We start from the raw sequence: 10,338 nt of genomic DNA, 5'->3' as shown, positions 1-10,338 counted from the left end.
TTGGGGTTGGTTAATAGAAATTGATGAGAAAGATAAAGTGTCACATTACATAAGGGAGTCACTTCAACATCAATTTTATTATCAACCCCAAACCATTTTGATTATGTGACATGACAACTCACATTTTAACACTTATTTCTATTGTTCAATCTTGATGTAATCGTTTCTGGTCACGTACCAATTTTTTTTTCATGATGTATCAATTTTTGGCTAAGTGCTTCATCATTTGATCTACTCCCAGGTGGCCTGCGACTCAAAGGATGATGGAGCTCCCTGGTGGCTAACTGCCTGGTGGTGAACTCCCTGGTGGTGAGCTACTTGGTGACGAGCTCCCTGGTGGTGAGCTACCTAGTGACGAGCTCCCTAGTGGTGAGCTACCTAGTGACGAGCTCCCTGGTGGTGAGATGCCTGGTGACGAGTTCCCTGGTGGTGAACTATTTGGTGACGAGCTCCCTGGTGGTGAGCTACCTGGTGACGAGCTCCCTGGTGGTGAGCTACCTGGTGATGAGCTCCCTGGTGGTGAGCTACTTGGTGACGAGCTCCCTGGTGGTGAGCTACTTGGTGACGAGCTCCCTGGTGGTGAGCTACCTGGTGACGATCTCCTTGGTGGTGAGTAGACCTGTTCATGGGTCGAGCCGGGCCAGGCTTGGGTCGGGCTTTCACTTGTCACTAATGAAAATATACTAGGCCCGAGCCCAAGCCCGGCCTGACCAACGAGCCTAAAAATTGGGCCCGAGCCCGACCTTGATAAAAAGCCCGAAGTCGCAGCCCGAGCCAGATGCCCGACGTAATTGAAAAAAAAAAACAAATTTTCCTATTCAAATTAGAAATAAAAATTTAGATAGTATTTTTTTTTTTCTATTTAAATGAACAATGGGCCTACAAGATGGTATTTTTCCCTTTTATATTTTAAAACACAATTTTACATTATTAAATAAAAAAATTTGTTCAAATGGACATAATCACATAACTCATTTTAAGTTTTTTAATATTAGGTCAGGTCGGGCCGAGCTCGAGCTAGGCTATTTTGACAAAACCAGAGCTCGGCTCGAATTTATTGTGGACCAGGCTTTTTGGCCCGAATTTAAGCTCGCGGGCCTGTAAGCAAGTTCAAGTGCATCCGGGGGCTGGGCCGGCCCGTCGGGCCACCCGGCCCATGAATAGGTCTAGTGGTGAGCTACTTGGATGAGCTGCTGGGTGCGCTGCCTTGTTGGCGAGCCTCCTAGTGTAGTGCAATCCGACTGCCCTCTGCATGAGATGATCTGCTCCTCCTTGTAGTCCGCGGGAGTCGATGAACCTGCGAGAACTGAATCAGAGGACCCGGGGGTGTTTACCCGGCGGGGCCACTCCGATGGCTAAGTTAGCACTCTGATAGTAGAGAGTAGGGGTTACCTCCACTTTTCATCTCCCTTTCCCCTCTAGGGGGTCGGGGCTCTTATATAGCGGTGTCCTGACAGATCTGGCGTAACCACCTTTAACTCTCTGCCACAGCCATTACTTGCCAAGGCTGAGCTAGTGGGCACAAGTAACCATTGTTGAGTACGACCCTGTCAGACATGAGGCGTTGTCAGAGTTGGTAGGCACAACGCCGCCTAGCCAGAGACGTGGGTGCAGTCTCTAGATCTGGAAGGTATGGTTGTCAGGTAGGAAATCTTCTTGCGATACGCCGAGCTGCCCCTAAGTGGCGAGCTACCTATGCTGAGCTGCCCCTAAGTGGCGAGCTCTTCGTAAGACGCCAGGCTACGTGTGGAGTGGCGAGCTACCTGTGGCGAGCTGCCTATGCCGAGCTGCCTGTAAGTGGCGAGCTGCCTGTAGGTGCCAAGCTGCCCCTAAGTGGCGAGCTACCTATGCCGAGCTGCCTGTAAGTGCCGATCTGCCCCTAAGTGGCGAGCTACCTATGCCGAGCTACCTGTAAGTGTCGAGCTGCCCCTAAGTGGTGAGTTCTTTGTAAGACCCCAAGCTGTCTGTAAGTGCCAAGCTGCCCCAAAGTGGCGAGCTACCTAGTTGTTAAGAGGCTGCACTTAGTTGACATGAGGTATCAGGTGTCATATTTTCACTAGAGGGCCAAATCCGCCCTCATCAAATCCCAAACATTTAATGAAGAAACAACAATACCAAATACAACATAAGTGATCACTCAGGACTAGAGAAAAGGAAAATCGGTTCTCAAAACTTGGAGTAGAAAAAGAAAATGGGATTTTTAGACTGCACTCCACCTCAGAATTCTGATTTGAACTACAGACCTACAACAATTCAAAATTATAAATAGCTCCACCTATAACACTCATACCCGCCCATGAATTGGCATCAATTCCAAATTGGCACCTACCCCAATTGTACGGTGGAGCTAGGATATCTGACGGTGGACTGAACAGTAAACCCCCGAAGAAAATATGGAGTCTACCAGACCCACCATTGGGAGATAAGATGGGCCGAACGCAATAACTTCTTAGTGGGTTGTGAAACCAATGATAATGCCAATGTTTTCAAAACTGAACCAGAGGAACCAAGAATCGGTCACCTGACTGATTCCATTTTAGCCCAAAACTGCTATTTGGCCAAAAACCATTGATTTGGTCAACGAACCACTGACGTGGGTGGTCAAACCACCAAACAGTTCGATCGAAAACGGTTTTGGCCCTTTTTTGAATTTTTAAAATTTTTTATTTTTTTATTTTTTGCCTGAACGGTATATTCGTTCGAACTGAAAAGTCAGACCATTCAACCTCTCACTATCTTCTTACTCTGGGACCCAAGCATTTTATGACCGGCGTAAGCCATTATCATAGAATTACAATCTTCCAAAACTAGCCATTACCAGTTAGGATTATAATTACTAAAAATTAGACTTGCCAATCAGGTCGGGTTGTGTCGTGTTCATGTCGGAAAGAGGTGCTTTTGGGTCAATTTGAGGTTGGATCAGCTTTCAGGTTGGGCCAGCACAGGCCAGATCCTAACCCTAAATATTCAGGTATTGAGGTTACGGTTGACCCGTGGGTCAGATACTCAGATGGATTAATGATTCAACCACGTAGATCAGTTGGTCTTTAACCAAGTCAATATTCAATCGTCAAGTTGGTTCAACCATCCGGACCAACATCAATTGAAAACGTTAGTTTGAAAAGAGGTGGGCCGTGACCGCACCCGACCCAAAATTCTTTTAGGTTAGGTCATTCCTCCTTTTAGCTCGGACCAATAGATTAGATAGGGGGACAGGGCCCTGACATGCTTTATTTGGATTGGGTCCGTTCAGTTTCACGGTTGGGTCAACTTATTACCATGTCTACTAAAAATCATTCTCTCACGTCTCACCCTCTCAACAACTCTTAAGCCCATGTAACATGGGCCCAAAACGATGGATCAGGATCAATTCCTTTGGTTGCAAACTCTGATATCTCAAAGAGCTAAATTATAGTCAGGTTTAAATATTTGGTGGGATACATCGCCAAATTGGCTTTAACAGAATGTAAACTTTAAGCTTATTAGTTAATACAGTTGGCGTTTTACCCATAAAACGATAACCAATTACAATTCATCAATAAATTACTCACTCTCAAAATGTTGAACAACAAATTTCACCTAGAACCCAGTAAATCAGACCATTAACCAAAAAAAAAAAGAAAAAAAAAACTCTTTTAAATGCTAGATTCAATCAAACCATGGTCTCCCATCACTAAAGAAATGTAAAGAATGGAGTTTAGATGGAGGCAATCAAAATGATTTCACCTTATTGAGCTTGAAAGAACATTTTACAGCCCTAGATGTCTCCAACAGGACCAACACAGCCTAAAATACTAACATTAGTTCTATATTCCCATGTAAACCCCCACCCCCCAAAGACATTTGCTAAATGTGCCATTGACAAAAGCCCATGTCCCAAGAGATTGAGTCCTTCCCACCCTTCCCTCACCAAAAACAAATAAGAAAAAGAAAAAATAGAAAAAAAAGGAGAAGCTCTACATTGTCTATAATTCTTTAAGCTGAAATGGAGACATATTAAATCCTTTGTCAGCTGGAGTGCAAGTTGGGTACCAGAATTGAGGAATATACACAGAACCAGGCCCAATCCAAATCAAATCTTAAGAGATCCTCGACCCATCCAAGTTGCTCTCCTATTTGCCAACCCATCTCTATTCTCTTTTGTCTTTGTTGCATTCTTCTTTTCAAACCCATGAAACCTCTTTTAAATGCTAGATACGATCAGTCCTTTGTCTCCCGTGACTCGAGGGACAAAAAGAAATTCTTGTAAAAAGTAATGCCCTTGGACCTCACCTTAAGAAAAGTCCAAGACATTTGGTAAATATGCCATTGGCAAAAGCCCATTACCCACCTTTCCACCAACAAAAAGGGAAAAGAAAAAATGGAAAAATAAATAAATAAATAATGGAGAAGCTATTACGATGAGAAGCTCCGCATTATCAGTAAATCATTAAGCTGCATTGCTGTAAGCATTTTACCTAAAAAAAGACATTTCGACGGGGGTAAAAGTTGAGTAGAAGGTTTGAAGAATTTAAACAGCATCCGGCTCAAGCCCATTCAAATCATAACAAATCCAACCCAAGCCTGTGCACCCCTATTTGCCAGATGCTTTATTTTCTTAGTTTTTGGTTTGCATAATTGCATTTGTTCAGCTTCTACTTTATATCTTCATCTCATGTTTGATAAAACTTAACTCTGATATGTGAGAAAGCAAAATAGATATGAGTGTGGACCTCTACACTTTGAATAGGCCTCTATACCCTACCCACTTTCAACACAAATTAAATACTGAGCTACATTACCCCATTTGACAAAAAATATGGATGCCAACACAAAGAGATTTTCCATGGAGTAATTTGGAGCATCTACTCCACATAAACACTAATTTTGAGGTGACAGGACATGGAACAACTGAAGCTAAGGCTAAGTTTGGTGAATGGGATTTTGGTTCCTATTGATTGATTAAGCGTATAGAGTAAGTTTGAAAAGAGTATAAATACAAATATTTTGAGTGTAAAACCTTGTATTTTATATTATTTTATATGTATTTGGATTGTACATATTTGTATTTGTACTCTTTTCAAATTGAATCTAAATGACAAAATTCTGTTTTGTTGTTTTTGAAAGCCCACAACAAAGGGGGAGGGGTCTCCTAGAGGTGTAAATTGGGTTGTGCTACCCATGGCTGGGCATGGCACAACAGCATGCAGGCCGTGCTAGGCCCAACACGATGGTCCGGGCCGTGTTGGACCTGGGGAGAGAAACAACACAAAAACAAATTGGGCGGGGGGGTTTTGGTACTTTTAAATATTCTCAAGAAAAAATGAGGCAAGAATTAGCAAAATACATTGTACAGGTTGAACAACCATCTTTGTTAGCTAAAGATACTAAACTTGAAAATTGGTTACGTAATTCTATAAATCCACAATATAAAAATGTTTTTAGGAATACTATTAGATCAGATGCTTTAAAAAATTTTATTCATATAAAATTTAATTTATATGTTATCAAATCTTAATTCAAAAATTGCAATTACTTCTGATATTTGGACTTATAAATTTAATATAAGTTATATTTGTGTTACCGATCATTTTATTGATGAAAATTGGCTTTTAAATAAAATAATTTTAAGTTTTACTAGTTTTACTAGGCTTGAAAATTCGATTGAAAATGCCTTTCAGTCTAAAATTAATTCACGGCCTCATAAATCAAAAGCTAATGGGAGAAAGTCACAAGAAAATCTTAAAAACAAGAACTATCAAGGAAAACAAAAGGAAAATAATGACAAGTATCCTCAATGTGGTATTTGTAAAAGAAAAAACCACTTGGAGAAAGATTGTTGGTTTAAAGGAAAACCCCAATGCCAAAATTGTAAAAAGTTTGAGCCCGTTGAAAAAACTTGTCGTTTGAAGAAATCCCATCAAACTAACTTTTCAGAAGAGAAAAATGATGAGAATAATCTCTTCCACGTTCACCAAGCTACATTAGAAGAAAAGAAGGATACTTGGTATTTAGACAATGGGTGTAGTAACCACATTACAAAAAATGAAAGCATCTTTTATAGTCTTGATAAAGTCAAGACAAAAGTCAAAATTGGTAATGGCGATTTCATGGAAGCAACGGGCAAAGGCACCATTGTCATTGACACCAGACAAGGTAAGAGATACATCAATGATGTACTCTTGGTCCTCAACATTGATCAAAACCTACTCAGTGTAGGTCGAATGATGGAGAAAGGATATTCTTTACATTTTGAAGGAGATTCTTGCACAATCTATGACAAGCAAGAGAAATCCCTTGAAATTGCAAGAATAAAAATGAAAGAAAATAGATGTTTTTCCATACAATGGAGATACACAAGCAATGTAGCAATGCAAGCACAAGTGGGTGAGTCATGGCTATGGCATAGAAGGTTTGGACATTTCAATTTCCATGGGTTAAAGATCCTTCAGCAGAAGAACATGATGCGAGACCTACCAGCAATCAAGGAGCTCAACAATGTCTACGAAGGGTGTATGCTCGGGAAACAACATCGATTTCCCATCCAGAAAATCTTGGAAAGCCAAAGAGCCACTAGAGTTAATCCATACAGATGTTTGCAGTCCAATGCGTACTCCATCAAATGATCAAAACATGTAATTCATTCTCTTCATCGATGACTATACTAGAATGACATGGGATTACTTTTTGCGAGATAAATCGCAAGTCTTCGATATTTTTAAGAAATTCAAAACCCATGTCGAGAAGCAAAGTGGTCACAACATCAAAATGATAAGAAGTGATAGAGGTAAAGAATACACTTCTAATGAATTCAACAAGTTCTGTGAAGATGAAGGCATGGAGCATCAACTCATAGTTGGATACACACAAGAACAAAATGGAGTATCCGAAAGAAAAAACAAAATAGTTATGGAGACAGCAAGAGCCATGCTCATGGAGAAGGGTCTTCCAAAAACTTTTTGGGTAGAGGCTGTAAGCATTGCAATCTACTTGCTCAACAGATGTTCAACCAAAGTTGTGCAAGATAAGACACCGATCGAAGCTTGGAGTGGATAAAAGCCATCAACAAAGCATCTCAAAGTTTTTGGCTGCATATGCTACACTCACATTCCACAAGAGAAAAGAGGCAAGCTGGATGAGAAGACTGAAAAAAGGAATCTTCTTAGGCTCTAGCACTCAATCAAAAGGCTATCAAGTCTATAGCTTAAGAACAAAGAAGCTCATAATCAGCTGAGACGTAAGATTTGACGAAGATGTTGCATACAATTGGGACACAGAAGAAGTTGAAAGAAAGAGTATCAACATGCCCCTATTACCAAGACAAGAAATTAAAGAAGGCCACGACCAAACTGGAGCGCCAACTCAACTAACAACACAATTAGAACCAGCACGAGCCACATAATCTCCTCCAGACTTGCCACCAAGACGAACTAAATCCTTAACAAAGATATACGAGACATGCAACTTGATGCTTATAGAGCTAAAAAGCTTTGAAGAAGCTTTTAAGAAAGAAGTATGGAGAATAGCTATGGATGAAGAAATAAGAATGATCGAGAAAAATGAGACATGGGAGTTTGTAGAACATTCACAAGACAAAGATACTATAGGAGTTCAGTGGGTTTAAAAGACAAAGCTTAACTCAAATGGTTCAATCCAAAAGCATAAAGCAAGGTTAGTTGCCAAAGGATATTCACAACAATATGGTGTCGACTACAATGAGACATTTGCTCCAATTGCACACTTTGACACAATCAGGGCATTGATTGCACTAGCTACACAGAAGAAATGGATGATTTTCCTACTAGATGTGAAGTCAGCATTCCTCAATGGTTACCTTAAGGAAGAAATCTATGTGGAGTAACCTCAAGGGTTTGTAGTGCAAGGACAAGAAGATAAAGTTCTCATATTAAAGAAGACATTATATGGCATAAAGCAAGCTCATCGAGCCTAGTACAATAGAATCGATAGCTACTTCATTGAGCAAGGATTCAAGAAAAGCAAAAGTGAGCCAACACTCTACATCAAGACTCAAGGTACAAATGACACACTTATTGTCTCTTTATATGTCGATGATTTCATTTACACAGGAAATAATGAGAAGATGATCAAGAAATTTAAAGAAAACATGATGAAGACTTTTGAGATGACCGATTTGGGTTTAATGCACTACTTTCTTAGGATCGAAATAACTCAAGAAGAATATGGGATCTTCATGTCACAAAAGAAGTATATATAGACTCTCTTGAAGAAATTCAAAATGGAAGGCTGCAAGACAATATCAACTCCATTAGACAACAATAAAGCATTCAAAAAAGAAGACGGCTCACCAAAAGCAGATGAATCACAATTTTGAAGTTTAATTGGAAGCTTACTCTATTTAACAGCTACATGACCAGACATCATGTATGCAGTTAGTATACTATCACGATTCATGCAGAGTCCAAGTCAAGTTCACTATGGCGCAGCTAAGAGAGTACTTAGATACTTGCAAGGAACAAAGAACTACAAAATATGGTATGGAGTCACGCATGACTCAAAACCAATTGGCTACACAGATAGTGACTGGGCAGGATCAGTAGACGACATGAAAAGCACGTCAGGATATGCTTTCACAATTGGATCAGGGATATTTCCTTGGACATCAAAGAAACAAGCAATAGTTGCGCAATCATCAGCTGAAGTGGAGTATATTGCAACAACAATGACAACAAGCCAAGCTATATGGCTAAAAAAAAATACTTGAAGACATGGGAGAACCACAAGTGGAAGCTACAAAAATCTACTGCGATAGCAGACCAGCTATAGCAATGGCAAAGAATCCCATATTTCACAGAAGGACCAAGCATATATGCATCAAGTATCACTTCATCAGAGAAGCTGAAGCAAACAAAGAAATAGAACTCAAACACTGCAAGACTAAAGAGCAATTAGCAGACATATTCACAAAGGTACTACCAAAAGGCAAGTTCGAACTATTATGAGACATGATTGGAGTTACTGAAATGTGCACCAAGGAGGAGTATTAGAAGTTGCTACACATTTCTAGAATACTTTACTCTATAACTTCCTAGTTATACTTAAGAAGCAAGTAAAATTGTGTGGTCAAAATTCCTTTAGTAAAAGAAGGATCTAGAGCAAATAATATTAACCACAAATGTAAAGTTTGTTACCTTGCAACCACCGACTCTAACTACTATAAATACAACCTCTTGTATTGCAAATGTGTGCATGAGAGAAACAAAAAAAATACAAAAGCTTCTCTCCTACTTCTTATCATATACTCTACTCTTCTATACCATCACTTACTAAGGTAAGTGATAAACTTTCCCACTTGGGGAGAAAGTTGCCCACACATGATGGGATAATATTGTCCCTTATAATTCTATCTTTTTAATGGTAAAATGGTTATTATCTTGCTTGAGAAATAAAATAACACAAGTAAATGTGTTGGGTAAATGGTCAAAAGAAAAAGAAATAGAGCCTAAATTAAATGGAATGCGTGAGGTTAAGGGCTAATATATCCATGACCAAGTCAAAACATAGACCTTAGCTTAAACCCAAATTAATGCCAAAAACCTATATTTGCCAACCAAAACCTAAATTGTGCCCCACTCTAAATGTGGACCTTAGGCTAAAACCAAATTAATGCCAAAAACCCAAAATTTTCAACCAAAACCAAACTTATTTTGAGCACATGCATTGAATGGCTATAATACAAAGAATTTGAACAAGCACTAATATTATAAAATTTGAACATACATTAATATTATATATTCTTCATGTTAAACAAAAATATGTTTGAAAAATGAGAATTATTGTTAATAAAGATAGAAATGGCTAAAATACAAAGAAAAAATGAATTAATGTCTTAATCATAATCCATTTTCCTGGTTAAATAGGTTAATGGTTCAACCAGTAAGGTCCTTTGGTTACTAATTATTATCATCATCATCATTTGGTACTGCCTCATGCAAAAATAAATGCATAAATAAGAATTACTTTTATTGATGATGAAAATGTAATACGTGATTTATAAATCAACCGAAAAAGAAAAAATTGGTTTTTTCATCCAAGTGGTGGGTTAGTGGTTCAACTATCCATGCCAAATGGATCAAAACATGATGCTATTATTAAATAATAAAATACATAAAATTTTAGAAAATATAGAGATTTGTAGATAATTTTGGGCACATTTTAAAAAAGTGTGATTAATGAGAATTATTTTCATTAAAGATAGAAATGGAATAAAAGTTAGGATAAAAAATAAAGAGAATTAATGTCAAACACATGACCCCACTAACCATGTCAAATGTTTCAATGATTTAATTATCTAGGTCATTGTAGGCAAGTGGTTTGGTA

The sequence above is a fragment of the Nelumbo lutea genome, chromosome 6 (assembly GCF_056320005.1).
Source record: "Nelumbo lutea isolate HS-2025 chromosome 6, American lotus-T2T, whole genome shotgun sequence".
NCBI classification, from domain to species: Eukaryota; Viridiplantae; Streptophyta; class Magnoliopsida; order Proteales; family Nelumbonaceae; genus Nelumbo; species Nelumbo lutea.
Note: the sequence above shows the minus strand (reverse complement) of the source record.